The 16,950-nt window shown below is 40.0% G+C and overlaps 1 protein-coding gene across 1 annotated transcript in view; it reads right to left on the bottom strand.

Annotated features, from left to right (window-relative positions):
- Nucleotides 1-16,950, bottom strand: part of ANTXR1 (ANTXR cell adhesion molecule 1) — a 228,429-nt gene that overhangs the window by 170,353 nt on the left and 41,126 nt on the right. The window lies entirely within an intron of this gene.

Below are 16,950 nucleotides of genomic sequence, written 5' to 3'. Positions count from 1 at the left end.
ACTACATACAAGGCCCTGCACAAAGACTTGTTTTCATCTTCACAATAACCACTCACGTTGGGTAATATTGCCCTCATGTTACAGGTGAAACAATGGGTTCAGAGAGGTTAGGCAGAAAATCAGAGACTTGAATTCAACTCTAACTCAGAAAGACTTTCTACTCTGCTAAGCAGCCTCCCAGCATACAACAGTGCTGGAGAAGTGGGAAGTTTTTGGTTAACACTTGAGTTAGTAGAGAGCAATAGCAATTTCTAACACCATCTGAATATTTAAGTGTGCCAAGCTCTGTTTGAAATATACCACACACAATTAATTCATTTATGCCTTATAACAGCTCTTTTTAATAGACAACACTGCTATTTCCATTTCACAGAGAAGGAAACTGAGTCACAGAGAGGCTAAGGAACTTTCCTAAAGCCACTTAACTACTAAGTGACAGAGGTGGGATTTGAACCTAGAGGTCCTGCTTTCAATCTCCGTGATAGGCTGTTTCTCTTTTGAATGAAAGAATGAAGTTTATTACTGTTCTATTCTGGCAATTGCTTTGGGAGGAAGTCTAATGTAAAACTAACCTTTTGTTAAAACTAATGTAATGGGGTGGCCATGGGTGAAGCTGGATCGCCGGGCTGTTGGAACATTTAAAAGACAAACTGAAGAGGGGTTCACCCGAGCCTGCCCCTGGCCTGGGCTACGTATGCTTCTCAGGTGGAGTAGGGAAGGCCAGGTAATTCAGACTTTGGGAAATGTACAGACTATTGTTTGATTTTCTTACCAGTGCCCAGATATCAGCCCAGCTGCCCAAGTCAAAAACTAGAAGGCTTCCTTGACGTACCTTGGCTCTCCTTTCTCCCCTACATAATCTATCATCAAATTCCGTTAGCTATATTCTAAGTTCTGACACTTCTCCAGCTCTTCTGCCAACGCCATGGTCTGAGCCCCCATCACTTCTTGCTTAGACCACGGGGCGAGTCACTAGCTATCTTTTGACCGCCTTCTTGACCCTCTTACATTCATCCTCCACATGGCTGCCAGAAGGTTCTTAAAATATTGGTCAAACATTCCATTCACTCCCCTGCTCAAAGCCCTTCAGCAGCAGTCAATTACACTGGGGATAACCCCCCAGTCCTTGCCCTGGCCTTCAGGTGCCTCCCTCACAGCCCCATCTAGCATCCCCCCGCCTCCACTCTCTTCACTTGAGCCCCACTGGTCTCCCTGAGCTCCTTCTCCAACAGACCCTTCCCCTCTGCTGTGACTGCTGTCTGGGGACTGTGGAGATTCTTTGCCTAGCTCTTACCCGGGCAAATTATCACCCAGCCTTCAGTCCCAAGTTACATGTCTATTCCTCAATAAACATGTAAGTTGCGACTGCATTCAATTCAGATGAGCTCCCTCAATAAGATTTCCTCATGGAACCCACAACCTTTGCTTCATAGCACTTGGGAACTTTTTATAACATTTTATTATGTAATTATTTGTTTAGCTTTTTATTTTTTTCCTATTTCCAGACTTTAAACTCATTGAGATCTGGGCCATGTCTGTTTTGGTCTCCACTATATCTCCTGTGTCTGTATCCTGTGTGTCTACTCCAGTACCCGGACCATTCTGGACATTCAACAAATATTTACTGAAGAGGTGAGAGGAGGGAACAGACGTCTCCACTGTTAATCATCTGAGAAGAGGTCAACCTTGGCCAGTGATTAGTTTCACTTGGCCCCGTGGAGGGAGGCCAGGCAGGAGCTGACCCGGTAACTGACCAGGTCTGTGCCCGTGTGGCGGTTATACACCATTCTCTATGTTGTGCGTCTTTACATTACCCCAATGTTTCAATAAATCCCATCAAAAGGCATAGTTTGATTTCAACTCTGTTGTTTGGTAATGAAAAAGGACACATATCTGTGAGCTAGAAGGAAGGGGAACAATGAGAATGGTGTCCTCCAACAAGGCCACCCCTAGGAGGCAGAGGGTGGCATGGCTGTCATGGTGGGGCGAGGCAGCTTTGTCCTGCAGGCTGGCAGTTTCATGAGGGAAATGGCAGTGACAAGGTGGCATGGAGGTGAGACTGGGATAGGGAAATCAAGGTTTGCTCTTGAGCACACAGAAGTGGCACCACGGAACCTTCGGAACGCCTGGGAAACACTATGGGAAAGGGAGCTAATTTCTGACAATTAACGGGAGGAGGTTGGACATTAAAAGTAAATGTGAAAAAAAAGTAAATGTGGTCTTACTGTTAGGTCATGGACTAGTGAGGTCTGGGGCATATGGGTGATACTAAAATTGGAATATTGCGTTAAGACTGAAGCCTAAAAAAGAGGGTTAAAAAGGCATATTTGGGGAATGGGAAAGGTTCCTTGGCTTCACTGTTTTCTTTCCCTGCCAAATAAAGTCTGGGAACTGGGGTGTTTTCCCTAAGCCTATTTCCTTTTCTTTACAAGTATTTTCTTGAGTTTTCTTTTTCTTTTTCTTTTTTTTTTTGTACCAGAATAAGCAAAGGCTGTTTTGCAAACTGTCCTTATCCTTGATGCTTTGTGTGTGGCAAGATACAAACTCATCAGTCCCAAGCAGTGATCACACCCTCCAGGATACCACTCTTCTCCAAAGAGCAAACGACTTAGGGCCCCACCTCCCCGCTCCTTGCCCCTTCTCTTCGCACTCACAACATCAAAGCAAACAAAACAGATGGTTTCATGGGAGTGGTGGGTCGTTTTAATTCTGAGACAATAAAACTATTAATAAGGGTCTATCTTTTTATGCTCCCTTAGAAATGGAAGAAAATTGGGAGAGAGCTCTGTTAAAGGGGTTGATAAGAACCTCTCTGAGGACTTGGTTATTACCAAATGAAATGTTATCTTCCTGGGAAATGAGAGAGGCCGGGAATCCGACAGAGACAGGCTGCTATTAAAGAGTCTCCTGTTTTCCTTGGTGGTTTCACATGTCTGCCAGTGTTCTTACTTAGAAGTTAAGGGTTCTCAGGCCACATGTCTCGTGTTCCTTTTGCAACCCCTGCAGCACTTAATTATGGGCCTAGAGTGGGTGATATGTTGTTAAATGAATGGTCCCAGTTAGGGCACATTCATCAGTCCATTCATTCATTTCCACAGCTGTTTACTGAGCACGCACCCTGCACCCAGCACTGCCCTGGTTTGTAGGGATAGGGGGTGGGGCGAAGTGGGACAGTGTCTGCCGGACTTTTCACTGGCCCTGGGAATTTTTCTACACTTCATGAAGATTATTTTTTGGAATTCCAGCTGTGTTGTGACGTTTTGATATTTGCTGATGAAAACATGAAAAGAGGAACACACATAAACACGTCAAGAAACTCTTCAAAAGCGTTTATCCCAAGTGTCCCAGCGATACTCCCGCTGCAAAACAGCTTCCACCCCCTGCGCCCCTCACATAACAGCAGCTTTGCAATGTTGACATCTCGCCTCCAATAAAAGAGCTCCTGTGGAAATGGCCTTTTCTCAAATGCCCTACGTTGTTGCTTTTGCAGCCTCAACTTACACAGTAAACACACATCACTATCACCACTAATGCTGCATCCGCATTTCCAGATGACCTTATGACCCTAGCGTTAACTACAAAAACGTGGAGTGAAACAAAACAGAGAAACATAAGATTAATTAAAGACACTTTGCTGCTCCTTTTGGATCCCCAAAATTCCACAACTAACCGTGATCATTTGTTTACAATGTATGTAAATCATAGCCTCCTTGGGGCTTTACCCATGAATAGGCCAACATGATTAATGACATGAAGATATATATTGAACCAATGATCATTTTCTATATATTTTTAAATGAGGTATAATTTATATACAGTAGCACGCAAAGATAATTATTTATTTTCTTTATAATTGTTGAATTTATTTCTATAAAGTTATTCATAATATCCCTTTATCTTCTTTTATTTTTTAAAAGATTTTATTTATTTATTTTCAAAGAGAGGGAAAAGGAGGGAGAGGGAAACATCAATGTGCGGTTGCCTCTCATGCGCCCCCTACTGGGGACCTGGCCTGCAACCCAGGCATGTGCCCTGACTGGGAATTGAAGCGACTCTAGGGTTTATAGGAGCCGTCCTCAATCCACTGAGCCACACCAGCCAGGCCTTTCTTCTCTTTTACTATCTGTAGATCTAAGGTAACATCCTCTCTTTGGTTCCATTTTAGCAGTTCCTTTATGGATTGCAATAGTCATCCTTATTTTATCATAGGCTACCATAAGTTAATACTGTAACACTTCTCATATAATGGAAGAAAGCTTTCATATTATACTTCTACATAATCCCTTTTCAGCCTGTGTGTTCATATATTTTATTTCTATGTATGTAATAAACCTTATAATGGTGTTATTATTTGTCATTTTATGAAATTAAGAAAGTACTTATCATTTGTTACCTTTCCTTTTGGTAGTTCTAATTTATACCTGGTATCATTTTCCTACCGCATGAATTCCTTTATAATTATTATATTGTAGTGCAGATTTGTTGGTGATGATTTTTTAAGGGTTTTTTTCCCCCCTCTGAAAATATTTTAATCTTGCCTTCAGTTTTAAGGATATTTTCACTGGATATAAAGTTCTAATTTGACTTTATTTCCTAAAGGTATTAATCTTTTGTCTTCCAGATTGCATGTTTTCTTTTCTGATGAAAAATCAGTGATATTCATTGTTGTTCCTCTATTTGTAGTCTGTCTTTCCTCCTTCTCCTCTGACTGATTTTAAGATTCTCTCTTCATTCTGGTTTTCAGAAATTTGACTGTGATACACTTAGGTGATACTTTCATTATATTTGTCCTGCTTGGGATTCTTTAAGCTTCTGGGAACTGTGTGTAGAATACCATATTTGATGTTCCAATTACACATACATCTGACCACTTGATGTTAACCCACAAATTATAGACCTGGCTCATTCTCCACACCTCCCAATCTTTTCCTTTTCTCTCTTCCAGTTTAGATAACATATATTAACTTGTTTTGAAGTTCAATAATCCCTTCTCTGCAGATATTGTATTTTTCAGTTCCATGGTTTTCATTGGGTTCTTTGAGTGTTTTTTTTTTTTTATTTCCCATGTCTTCCTACATTATACTCACCTTTTTCTGTAAATTCTTTAAAATGTTTACAGTAGTTGCTTTAAAGTCTCTGCTGCTTCCAATAATTAAATCATCTGTGTGTTACTTCCACTGCCATGTTTTCTTGATTATGGGTCCCAGTACCCTGCCTTTCCCCACGTCTTATAATCTCTCAGTGTGTACTTCAGACATTATGCAGGAAAAAAGCAGGGAGACTTAGGTATAATACTGATTTGTTTTGTTTACTTATTGCAGAGTGTAAGCTTTTTATCATGAGGGGCTGATATTTAGATCCTCCTTGAGTTAGGTTGATCTTGGGCTGGGCCACAGCTGCTTTAATTAGAGTATGTTTCCTCTTATTAATGCAACTCGCAGCCTTTTGCCCTTTCCTGCCTTTGTGGTCTTTTTTAGTATTTGAGCTGGGAGGCAGTTAGGTGCAGCTTCATATATTTTTGTTTGATGTTTAGATTTTACCCTGGTAGGACTCCAGAATCCAAGCAATGCAAGAATCCACAAGATTATGCAATTTCTCTCTACTTTTCAGCAACTTCTCCAGTGCTACTTTCTTGGAACAATGCAGAAAAGAGGTGTGGGAGAGGCAGTAGTAGAGGTGTCAGGCTGATAGATTTCTTTTTTCATGTGGGGCTCTTTCAGATAATCCATCTCCCCGGCACTCAACATTGCCTAAGGTCCAGCTGGATTCCCTTCTCCCTGCAGCATCTTGGTCCATAGCTGACCTACTTTTCCAATTGCCCTTACTGAGACCAGGCATCCGCCCCCAAGCATGGAAGCTTCTGCAGATCTCTGCTCCGCTCTAAAGGGCTTGTTTCCCTCTAATTCAGTTCATCAGGGCTTCCTGTGTGTTCGCTAGCTCCACGGAAACATATGAATTCTATTTTGTCTGGGCCTTTCTGGTTGACCATGGAAATGAATGTTTTCACTTCCTAACTAGCAGCAGGCAAAATATAAAGCCTTTTTCTAAATGTTTGAGACTCCACATATGTCTCAAATCAGGAAGAAAACTACTACTGGCTGATTACCGGCATATAAATACACTCAAGTATCTCTAATCTGAAAAAAAAACCCTAATCTTCTGTGATCCCTCCAGCTATTGACCAATTTATTTGCACTCCTATTCACAACTTCTTGAAAAAGTACTTGAAAAACATGGAGTGACCTTTGGCTATATTTCCTAGTGAATGAGCAAGACTGCATGGCTTGTCAGAAGCTCTGCATCCCATCGTGCATCACGGTGGGCGTGCCCACTGGTGGATGACCAGCTTTTGTCAACAGCCTCTTTTGCTGAGGATCCTCTGTGTTGTCGAGGATGCTCAAACATGAGCATATATAACTTTTTTTCCTCTCTGAGATATTTATTTCTACAGAGAAGTAGTTTTCAAACTCTTTCCTTGGGTGTTAATTGTGGAATGACAAGGGGAATGCTGGAAGCAGCAACATTTGCTTTGCAGATGTCTCCATCACCTCCCATGCCTGGTGTCTGACTGTGAAACCATTCTTGTTTAATTTTGCCGGAGAACAGACTTTTCTCTGATGGAGCTACAGAAAGGGTCACTTTCAGAATGTAGTGGAGGTGTGTGGTTTCTGAAGGTTGAATAGCTTCCTCAGATTAACTTTTAAACAATATTCCAGTTTTCATCACATAGCCCTTCCTTGACTTTTACAGTACCTGACAGTTCCAGGTTTTGAGCTTCCCAGGGTTCTGCACGGCTTCAAGGCTTGTACCTCCTCAGTAACTTCTTCTGCGAGATTATATTTGACTTTTCTCCACACTGCTTACATCATTTGCCGCTCTTCTTTCTGTTCTCATATATGGTGTTTTTATGGTTTAACTATTTCTTAGTTCCCTCAATAATGGGCTTTGTGGATTTGTTTCTCTTTCTCCTGGTTCAGGGGTGCTTGTTGTTACACAATGGGCCAAAAATGTCTCTACCTCTCATTTAAAAATTGGAATTTCTCACCTTTTAACCCACTTACTCTGCCTTTTATCTACACAACTCTGCCGAAACTGCTTTTGTCCAGGTCCCCAGCGATCTCCCGATTGATAATACATTGGTCACTTTTTGGGCTTCATCTTGAAGCAATAGACACTGTTAACTTTTCCCTCAATTTAAAATGCTTTCTTTTCAGGATTTTCATTACAGGATATTGGTTCCAACTCCCTCATCAGTTGTTCTCTCTCATATTTCTGTGTAGGTTTTTCCTTCTCTTCTAGCACTCTAAAATTTGGAGTGTCCTACGACTCAATCATTACCCCCCCCCCAATCCTGACACTTGCAGTCTTAAGGTAAGCTCATTCTTTGAGAGACTTCAGTGCCATTCAAAGGTGCATGAACTTTGGAGGAAGATAGACTTGGAATTTATCCTAGTTCTGTCACTTCCTAGGCATTTCAACTTTAGATTTCCCAAATGTAAAATGAAGGTATGGAACTCTAAGATCTACCAGCTCTCTTCCAGCTCAGAATGGTGCATCAGATTTTTGCGGGGGCGTGGGGAGGCGGGGAACAAAGAGTGAGTAGAAACAGAACAGAATCTGGACGTCAGCTGGGAAGTGGAGAGGTCACACTTGGCAGATAGTAGTTCACGATGTGACGCAGGGTCAAGTGCAGACTGGTGACTGAAACTCACTAACGGGGAGCCCATCGACTAATTCCCAAAGGCTGGAGCCTAAGCTGCATAAAGGACGGGAGTGATGGTTCAATCAGGGCGATGTGACAAATTTGCCCAAACTTCTCTTTTTGCCACTCTGCTTTGGTTGCTTACTCGTTTGTGCATTGTTTTTTACCCTGCATTTCCTATGGCACCATTTGGCTTTTGAAACAAATCCATGTAAGATATTTCACATTACTAACCCTTTTTTCCCAGTTGAACCAAATTTTCAGGAGATGGGAGTGGTAGAAAGTGGGCTGTATATTCAGAGTTGCCCAAATATATAACTTCCTTCCATAACAACCTTCAGTTTCATTCTCTTCTTAGTTCAATAGGGACTGAGTCGCTCCTGGTGCCGGCGGTGCCTAAAACGTTCGGGTGGATATAGTTGAGCTCAGTACTTCTGACCACAACGAGGGTTTGGGGGGCATAGGACAGAGTGGCACTCTGCCAAGTCCCGTGCAACAGAGATTGTGGAGCCCACCCTCTTGGATGGAAGCTGAAAGTAGACAGCCCCAGGGTAGGAGATCTGTTTTGGTCTCCTTTTACTATGGGCTGGCAGAGCCTGCAGTTCTCTCCAGAGGACTTTGCTATCACCCGTTAGAACGATATTGGGCTGCAGGTGGGAGGAGGTAGGTGTACACTAGGTCCATACCAGATCATTCAACTCACAAGTCATATTTGGACACAGTCTGTTCGAGAAGAGTTGAGGGATCATACAAGACATTAGGAGAACTTGGGGCATTGAGAACTCTTACAAATCACTGGTGGGAGTGTAAATTGGTGCAGCTCCTTTGGAGAACAATAAATCATGCCAAGTGAAGTTACATATTCATATACTGTAAGACCTAGCAATTCAATCCCTAGTTGTATATCATAAAGAAATTCTTGCTTTCGATCCCCTGCCCCAGGAGACAGGTGTGAGAACATTCACTGAAACAGCAAAAAGTTTGGAACGGCAAAAAGTTAGAGACAAATTAACTGTCTATGAGTAAGAGAACAATTAAGGACATGATGGAACATGATTGTAATAAAAAACCTGATGCAACAGAAAAGTACACATCAGTTTAAATGAACCAAACATAGCTGCCTGTATCTATATAGTAAAAGTCTCAGAAACATAATGTTAAGCATAAAAAACAAGTTTCAGAAAAATATAATATGACCATTCATTATAAAATTTAATGTGAAAAATATAATATATTGGTCATGGGTTTATAAAAATACCCATCTATTAAAACGATAAACCCCCAGCTCAGGATAGTGATTATCTCTGAGGAGGAAAAAGGGGGGTATACACAGGGCATGCCAATACCTGTGACACTTTGTTTCACTAGCCTTGTGGTGGACAATGACTATTCATTACCCTTTGTACACTTTTATTACACCCAAATACTTAATAACTTTGTAAAAATTATTGAAGGTGAGTAGCAAAGGCTGAACTTGTAGTTTATGAGGAGGCAGCGCTAACTCTAAGGCTCAAGTCCCCACTCTGGCTAAGTCAGGTGACGGAAGGCAAGGTGCTTCCATCGTGGAGCTTCCTAACGTTGGCCAATAGTGGAGCTGCATTTGTTGGGTCCCAGAAAATCTCTTGGTTTTGGCTGTCTAGGTTCGAATATAAGAACTCTACCTACGATGTTTTGGTTCTGTTGACTACTTCTGAAGTTTCCCTTGCTGGATTCATCCAAACAAGAAAGTTTCTGAATGCTCTTCTGTCAGTTTTTATCCTTTCTTTAAAGAAGATTTTATTTATTTATTTTTATAGAGAGGGGAAGGGAAGGAGAAAGAGGGAGGGAAACATCTATGTGTGGTTGCCTCTCATGTGCCCTCCATGGGGGGCTGGCCTGCAACCCAGGCATATGCCCTGACTGGGAATGAAACTTGCCACTCTTTGGTTGGCAGGCTGGCACCCAATCCACTGAGCCACAGCAACCAGGGCAGTTTTTATCCTTTAAATGTATTTTCCACATGAGGGATAGTAGGTGAGGAAGGGAAGTAACATTTCCCGAGTCTCTGTGCTGTACCAGGGTCTCCACTGGGTACTTTTTATGCATTCATTCACAAAAGCCTCCCAATGACACCATATGGTGGGCCTTCCTATCTTCGTTGTACATAGGAGAAAACAGATACAGAGGAGAGCAGTAACGTGCACGTGCTGGGTGGCGCCCAGGCTGGAACCCACACCGGTCCTGGTACAAAGTCTGTATTGTGTCCACTCCATCTGCAGTATCCATACTAGGTATAGGACCGTGTACCATACACAAAGACACAGGATACATACACAATATACGCTATTTATTTACTTATTTATTTATTCATTTATTTATTTTCGTTCATTCATTTATTTACTTATTTATTTATTTTCTGGGGCATAAATTGTACTCCAAAAATTGAGGAAGAACTCAACGTGGTTTTTATATAAAATTGGACATTATGGAATAGAATATAAATGTACATGCATTTTTAAGAGGAAAGGGTGTTGAAGAACTTCCTTACTTTTTGATAAACCACTTCGAACTATGCCCTAGAATCCCAGAGGTGCGCTTTTACTTTCTCCTACTAACAGGGGTACTCCAGAGGAATATGTGAGAAACGCTGGACCACATCACTACTCTCGTGAATCAGTATGTTCCCAGACCTGCTGAATTGCTTCAAGGTAGCTCTTTTTATCATCATTGAGACTCAGTATGAGAAGCCCTCAGACAATTTCTTCTCCAGACTTTGCCTGGGTGCTCTTGTTTGGAAGAGGTCTCTCTAGAACCACCAAAGGAAGCACTGACTTCTGTGCAGCCTCATGCTGCAGCTGCATTTTCTACCTATATGGCTCTATATAGAGACAGAAGAGCCAAATGCTAAGCACTTCAGGAGACTTAGGCCAGGAAGACCCGGCGTCTCACTCTTTGACTTACTGTTGGATACGCCATGATGACTTGAGTGGGGTGTGTCCAGGAGGATTTGGGGTAATTCCCTAGCTGCCTGGCAAAACCCCAACAACAACTACAATAATAACCAGGGCACTTACTGTATGTCTGGCATTGTGAATTCTCCCAACAGTTCCATGAGGTAGGGACTATCAGTATTTTCATTTTACAGATTAAAACACAGAGGAGCAGAGAAGTAAGGAACTTTCTCATGAACTCAGACCACACGATACTATCTCCCAATCGACAGGACAAGGAAATAAAGAATAGCTCTGCTCTATTTCTCTTAATTTTGCCATCAAATCTTCTTGCACCAAAATGAATAGTATCTTGAAATGAAACAAATCCAGGTTCTTTCAAGCACAAAGGATCTAAGACTTTTTTCTTTCTTAGTTTTAAATTTAGAAAAGGCTTTTAGAACTTTCTCTTGGTAATGACAGCCTATAATCATTCTGCTCCAGGAGTCAAGCGGTGTGTTCAGAGCTTGTCATTTTCCCCTGCGACACTAATGGCCAAACCACACTCCCAACCAAACCAGAAGATGACTGAGACGGGCACAGAAGTGTGGTCTCCTGGTTCCACTCAGCAGTCTGAGCCAAGCTTTCTTGGCCTTCACTCCAGCTTCTTAGGCAATATGCAAGACACTTAACCTCTTAACCCCATCTCTGAAATGCTGACGCCACCTCTTTACCTCTTTGTGTGGAATATTTCCAAGCTGATGTTGTTAAAAGAACGTGAAGATAAAATGTGTAGAAGGCATATGCTTTCAGGGAACTGTTTTCTGGAAGAAGCCAGAGGGTCTGGGGTGGTGAACTGGGAATGGGATTTGTTTTTAACTTAAACCTTATATATAATAGTAAATTTGTGGGAAACCCCAAAGTACAGTGATTGAAGGTTTGGACATTGGGGCCGTGATGCTGGAGTTCAAATCCAGGTTCCTACACTTCTACAGCAGAGTGGTTTCCAGCCTTCTCTGTCTCAGCATCCCCATCTATATAATACAAATAATAAACAATATAGTTTCTATAATAACCTTACAGAGTAGGTATTATCATTTTCTCTCATTATGGTTGAGGAAAATATTCTAGGATATTGGTATATAATAGGCCATTAATGAAAGAGTATACACAGACTCAAATAAGTGCATACGTATTTATGCATTCGCCTGTGTACATTGTGAATGTTTCCATTTGAGCACCCACAGATGAGGAGCAAAAGGCAGCGGCATGCACAGGCATGCGGTGAATTAGGTAAGCTATGCAATGTAGCAGGAGAACAATCATTGGATTTAAACATTTTACTTTTGTGAGTTTAAAAAAATGTTTACTGCCAATGACTATTTATGTAAATTTGGGCAAATAATTCAATCTCTCGGAGAATGATTTTCCTTAATGAAATAGGCCAGTGGATTGGATAAGGCGTAATAACTCTTTGACTTGTTCTGTTGTGCTTTGTTTTATAATTTTGCAAAGTTTTGAAGAAAGCTAAAATTTTCAGTTGAGGATAGTCTTCTAGGTCTACACAGTTGAGCTCCTCTTTTTGTTTCCAAAATGGTATAGAAGCAGCTAAACTAGTGGAATAGGGGAAGTGTTTTTCACTGCTAGAAAATAGGTAAGCATGCTGACACCTAGAAGAATTCCTGCACGAACTAGAGCTGCCAAGATCATGGCGAGGGGAGGACCTACCAGCCTGGAATTCCAAAACATGAAAGAAAAACCTGTGAGTGGTGGTAGGATAGGTTCTTAACACAGTGACGCAACAGTGATAGGTTCTACACCTGACCACCTTCCTCTGGCTTCTGTTTCTTCCCTACCTTGGATGTACTACCGGGTCTTCAGCCTTTCCCAGAGAACAACTGCATTGTGTATATCTAAATTGTCCTGTCTTCTTTAACGTGGGATCCTAACATTTTCAACGAAGATTTACATGATGTCTGATAGAACTTACTCCAAAACACAGTACTAAAAAAACTTAGCTGTTTCTCTTTTGAGTCACTATACTAAGGAAATATCTCAGAAGTTGGAAAGAAGAGGACCAATTTGAAGAATGTGAGAAAATTTCCCCTTGAAACAAACTCACTTGGAAGAAATACAAAACAATTCTAATCCATACTCATGATGAAGCTATTCCATCTCTGACACACTTACAAACACATACAGGAAAGGAAAGATTCAGAATCAGGAAAATATTCATAGGGCTGAAAGACATTCTTTGTCAGTTAAAAAATGAAATGACATAAAAATATAAAACAGTGATGAAAGAAATTAAAGGCTTAAATAAATTGAAAGACAGCCTGAGTTCATGGATCAGAAGACTTAAGGCTGTTAAGATGACAATACCACCCAAAGTGATCTGTAGATTCAGTGCAATCCTTATCAAAAGTCCAATGGCATTTTTTTTTGCAGAAGTAGAAAAACTTATCCTAAAATTCAAATAGCCAAAACAATCTTGATAAAGAAAGAGAGTTGAAATACACTTTCTCATTTCAAAACTTACTACAAAGCCACAGTAATCAAAACCGTGTGCTACCAGCATTAAGGACTGAAACATAGACCAACGGAATAGAAAATCCGGAAATAAAACTCGGCATATCTGGTCAATTAATTTTGGCAAGGGTGTCAACTATCCAACGGGGCAAAGACAGTCTTTTCAACAATGGTGCTGGGAAAACTGGTATTTAATTGCAATAGAATAAAGTTGGAGTCTTATTTTACAACATGTACAAAAATTAACTCAAAATGGATCTAGAACCTAAATGTAGGAGACAAAACTTTAAAACTCAGGGAAAAAAGCACAGGGAAAAAGTTCTGTGACATTGGATTTGGCAATGATTTCTTGGGATATGACACCAAGTAAAAGTAACAGAAGAGAAATTTAGAGGTTTCATTCCAGCAGGGCACGTGCCTGCATTGCAGGTTTGGTCCCTGGTTGGGGGTGCGTGTGTGACAGGCAACTGATCAATGTTTCTCTCCCTTTCCCTATCTCTAAAAAGAAAGGGAAGGGAAGGGAAGGAAAGAAACATATAGATAAATTGGACTCCATCAAAATTTAAAACTTGTGTGCATCAGAGGACACTGTAAACAGAATGAAAAGGTAGCCCACAGAATGAGAGAAAATATTTGCAAATAATATATTAGATAATAGATTAATATCCAGAATATATAAAGAACACTTAGACTCAACAACAATAATAAAAAACAATCCAATTAAAAATGGGCAAAAGACTTGAATAGACATTTTTCCAAAGAAGATATACAAATGTGCCAATGAGCACATGACAAGGTACTCAACATCATTATCACTAATGAAATGCAAATCAAAATCACAATAAAATACCATTTCACACCCATTAGGAGGGCTGTTATTAAAAAAACCCCTGAAAAGTAACAAGTAATATCTACCTATATTCTTTTAGATATTCTTGCCATAATAAAAACAAGCAAAATTCATCGGGAACTGTTACTAAAATAAAAATATAATTATACTCTTTCAAATTACACTTTCCAAATCACTGGTGAAAGATTAAAACATCAAAAAGAGTGAAAGATAAATAGGTGCACAAAGACGACACGAAAATACAAAGATAAGTTACACTATTATTTTTGGGCAAAGACTTAAAAAGCATTAAAGATGATTGGAAATATACTCCATAATGAAAGAAATATGAGCTAAAAACACAATATAATTTATAAGACAATGTGTTAGAAATTCAAATAAAATAGTCAAAGTTTTAAAATATTTTTATGTCTTCACAGATGAAGTAAACAAAAATATAAAATATTTGATAAATTTAATCAATACATTTTTATATAAAACTTTTTATTCATTGAAGTATGCATACTTTCTAACATTCATGGATAATAAAATTTAATCATAACCTAGTCCATCAACAAAATTAATAAATATTATTTTATATTTTTAATATATTTTATTGATTATACTCTTACAAAGTTGTCCTATTTCTTTCTTCCCTTTTTTTCCACTCAGCCCTGTTCCACCCAACCATTGTTCCCTCAATTAGTTCATGTCCATGGGTCATACATATAAGTTCTTTGGCTTCTCCATTTCCCATACTATTCTTAACCTCCCCCTGTCTGTTTCATACCTACCATTTATGTTTCTTATTCCCTGTACCTTTCCCCCCATTCTCCTCCCTCCCCCTCCCCACTGATAACCCTCCCTGTGGTCTCTATTTCTGTGAATTTGTTCCTGTTCTAATTGTTTGCTTAGTTTGTTTTTGTTTTTTTCAGATGTTGATAGCTGTGAGTTTGTTGTCATTTTACTGTTTGTATTTCTGATCTTCTTTTTCTTAGATGAGACCCTTTAACATTTCATGTAATAAGGGCTTGGTGATGATGACTCCTTTAACTTGACCTTATCTGGGAAGCACTTTATCTTCCCTTCCATTCTAAATGAAAGCTTTGCTGGATAGAGTAATCTTGGATGGAGGTCCTTGCCTTTCATGACACTGAATACTTCTTGCCAGTTTGCCAGCCCCTTCTTGCCTGCAAGGTTTCTTTTAGAAATCAGCTGATAGTCTTATGGGCACTCCTTTGTAGGTAACTCTCTCCTTTCCTATTGCTGCTTTTAAGATTCTCTCTCTCTCTTTATCTTTAATCTTGGGTAATGTAATTATGATGTGCTTTGGTGTGTGCTTCCTTGGGTCCACCTTTTTGGGGACTCTCTGAGCTTCCCGGGCTTCCTGGAAGTCAAAATTATTTCCTTTGCCAGATTGGGGAAGTTATCCTTCATTATGTTTTCAGATAAGTTTTCAATTTCTTGCCCTTCCTCTTCTCTTTCTGGTAACTCTATGATTTGGATGTTGGAACATTTCAAGTTATCCTGGAGGTTCTTAAGCCTCTCCTCATTTTTTTGAATTCTTGTTTCTGCATTCTGTTCTAGTTGAATATTTATTTCTTCCTTCTGCTCCAAACCATTGATTGGAGCCCCAGTTTCCTTTCTGTCACTGTTGGTTCCCTGTGCATTTTCTATTATTTCACTTTTCATAGCCTTCACTTCTTCCTCTATTTTGTGACTGTACTCAGCCATTTCTGTGAGCATCTTGGTTACCAGTGTTTTGAACTGTGCATCTGATAGGTTGGCTACCTCTTCACCGCTTAGTTATATTTTTTCTGGAGCTTTGATCTGTTCTTTCATTTGGGCCATGGGTTTTTTTTTTTTGTCTCAATGCACCTGTTATGTAATAAGGGGCAGAGTCTTAGGTGTTCACCAGGGTGGGGCAACCCAGGTTGCTATGTTGTGACACTGTATGTGGGGGAGGGGTCAGAGAGGGAACAATGCTGCTTGCTCAGCTCTCAGTAGGCTTTCAGTCACTCCCTCCACTACCCACAAGCAAATTGGACCCTTCTGGTGCTGATTCTTGGGTGGGTGGTTTGTGTACATTCTAGGACCCTCTGGGTCTCTCCAACAAACTCTCCTGTGAGGCTGGGAATTTCTCCCGCCACTTCAACCCCCACAGGTTTTTTCAGTCAGAGGTTTTGAGGCTTTATTTCCCCATGCTGGAGCCCTGAGTTCAGTGTTCTTTCTCACTCCCCAGTTGTTCCTCCCAGTTTATCTGCATGCAATTGTGGAGCGATCTGCTCTGCCTGCTGCTGCCTTGCCATGAGTCCTCTCCACTCCGGCTGCCCACCTCCGGCCCTCCTAGCGGTCTGGAGGAATGTTTCTGCTTTAACTCCTTGGTTGTCGGACTTCCATACAGTTCTATTTTCTGGCAATTCTGGTTATTTTTTGTCTTTAAATTTGTTGTTGTCCTTCTTTTGGTTGTGTAAGGAAGCAAAAGGTATCTAACTACACTTCCATCTTGGCTGGAAGTAAAATTTATAAATTTTAAAAATAGAAATTATATAAACCACATTTTCTGAAAAAGTACAAAGACTATGGAAATTGAGAAATATATTTTAAAAATTTAGTGGAAATTGTGAAATACTTTGTAAATCACATATAAAATTAGAAATGTAAATTATTTAGAAATTAACAATAATGAGAACAGTAGATGTCAGAGTATATGATCTTCAACCAGAATGAGACTTAGAGTATAATTTCTATTCATGACAACTTTTATTATTAAACAAGAAATAACTAAATATAATGAATAACTGTCAATTCAAAGACAGTTGAAATAGAAAAAGAGCTGAAATAAAAGATAAGAATAAGACAGGAATTAATAGTAGTAGAAGAATAAAATAATGAATCATAAAATAAAACAAATATACAAGAGAATCGATGAGTAAATTTAAGAGATGAACTATTGACTAATTTGAATGGGGAAATAAGAG

Source organism: Desmodus rotundus, chromosome 5 (genome assembly GCF_022682495.2).
Source record: "Desmodus rotundus isolate HL8 chromosome 5, HLdesRot8A.1, whole genome shotgun sequence".
Taxonomy (NCBI): Eukaryota; Metazoa; Chordata; class Mammalia; order Chiroptera; family Phyllostomidae; genus Desmodus; species Desmodus rotundus.
The sequence above is the reverse complement of the archived record's forward strand: the minus strand, read 5'-3'. Positions and strand labels throughout refer to the sequence as shown.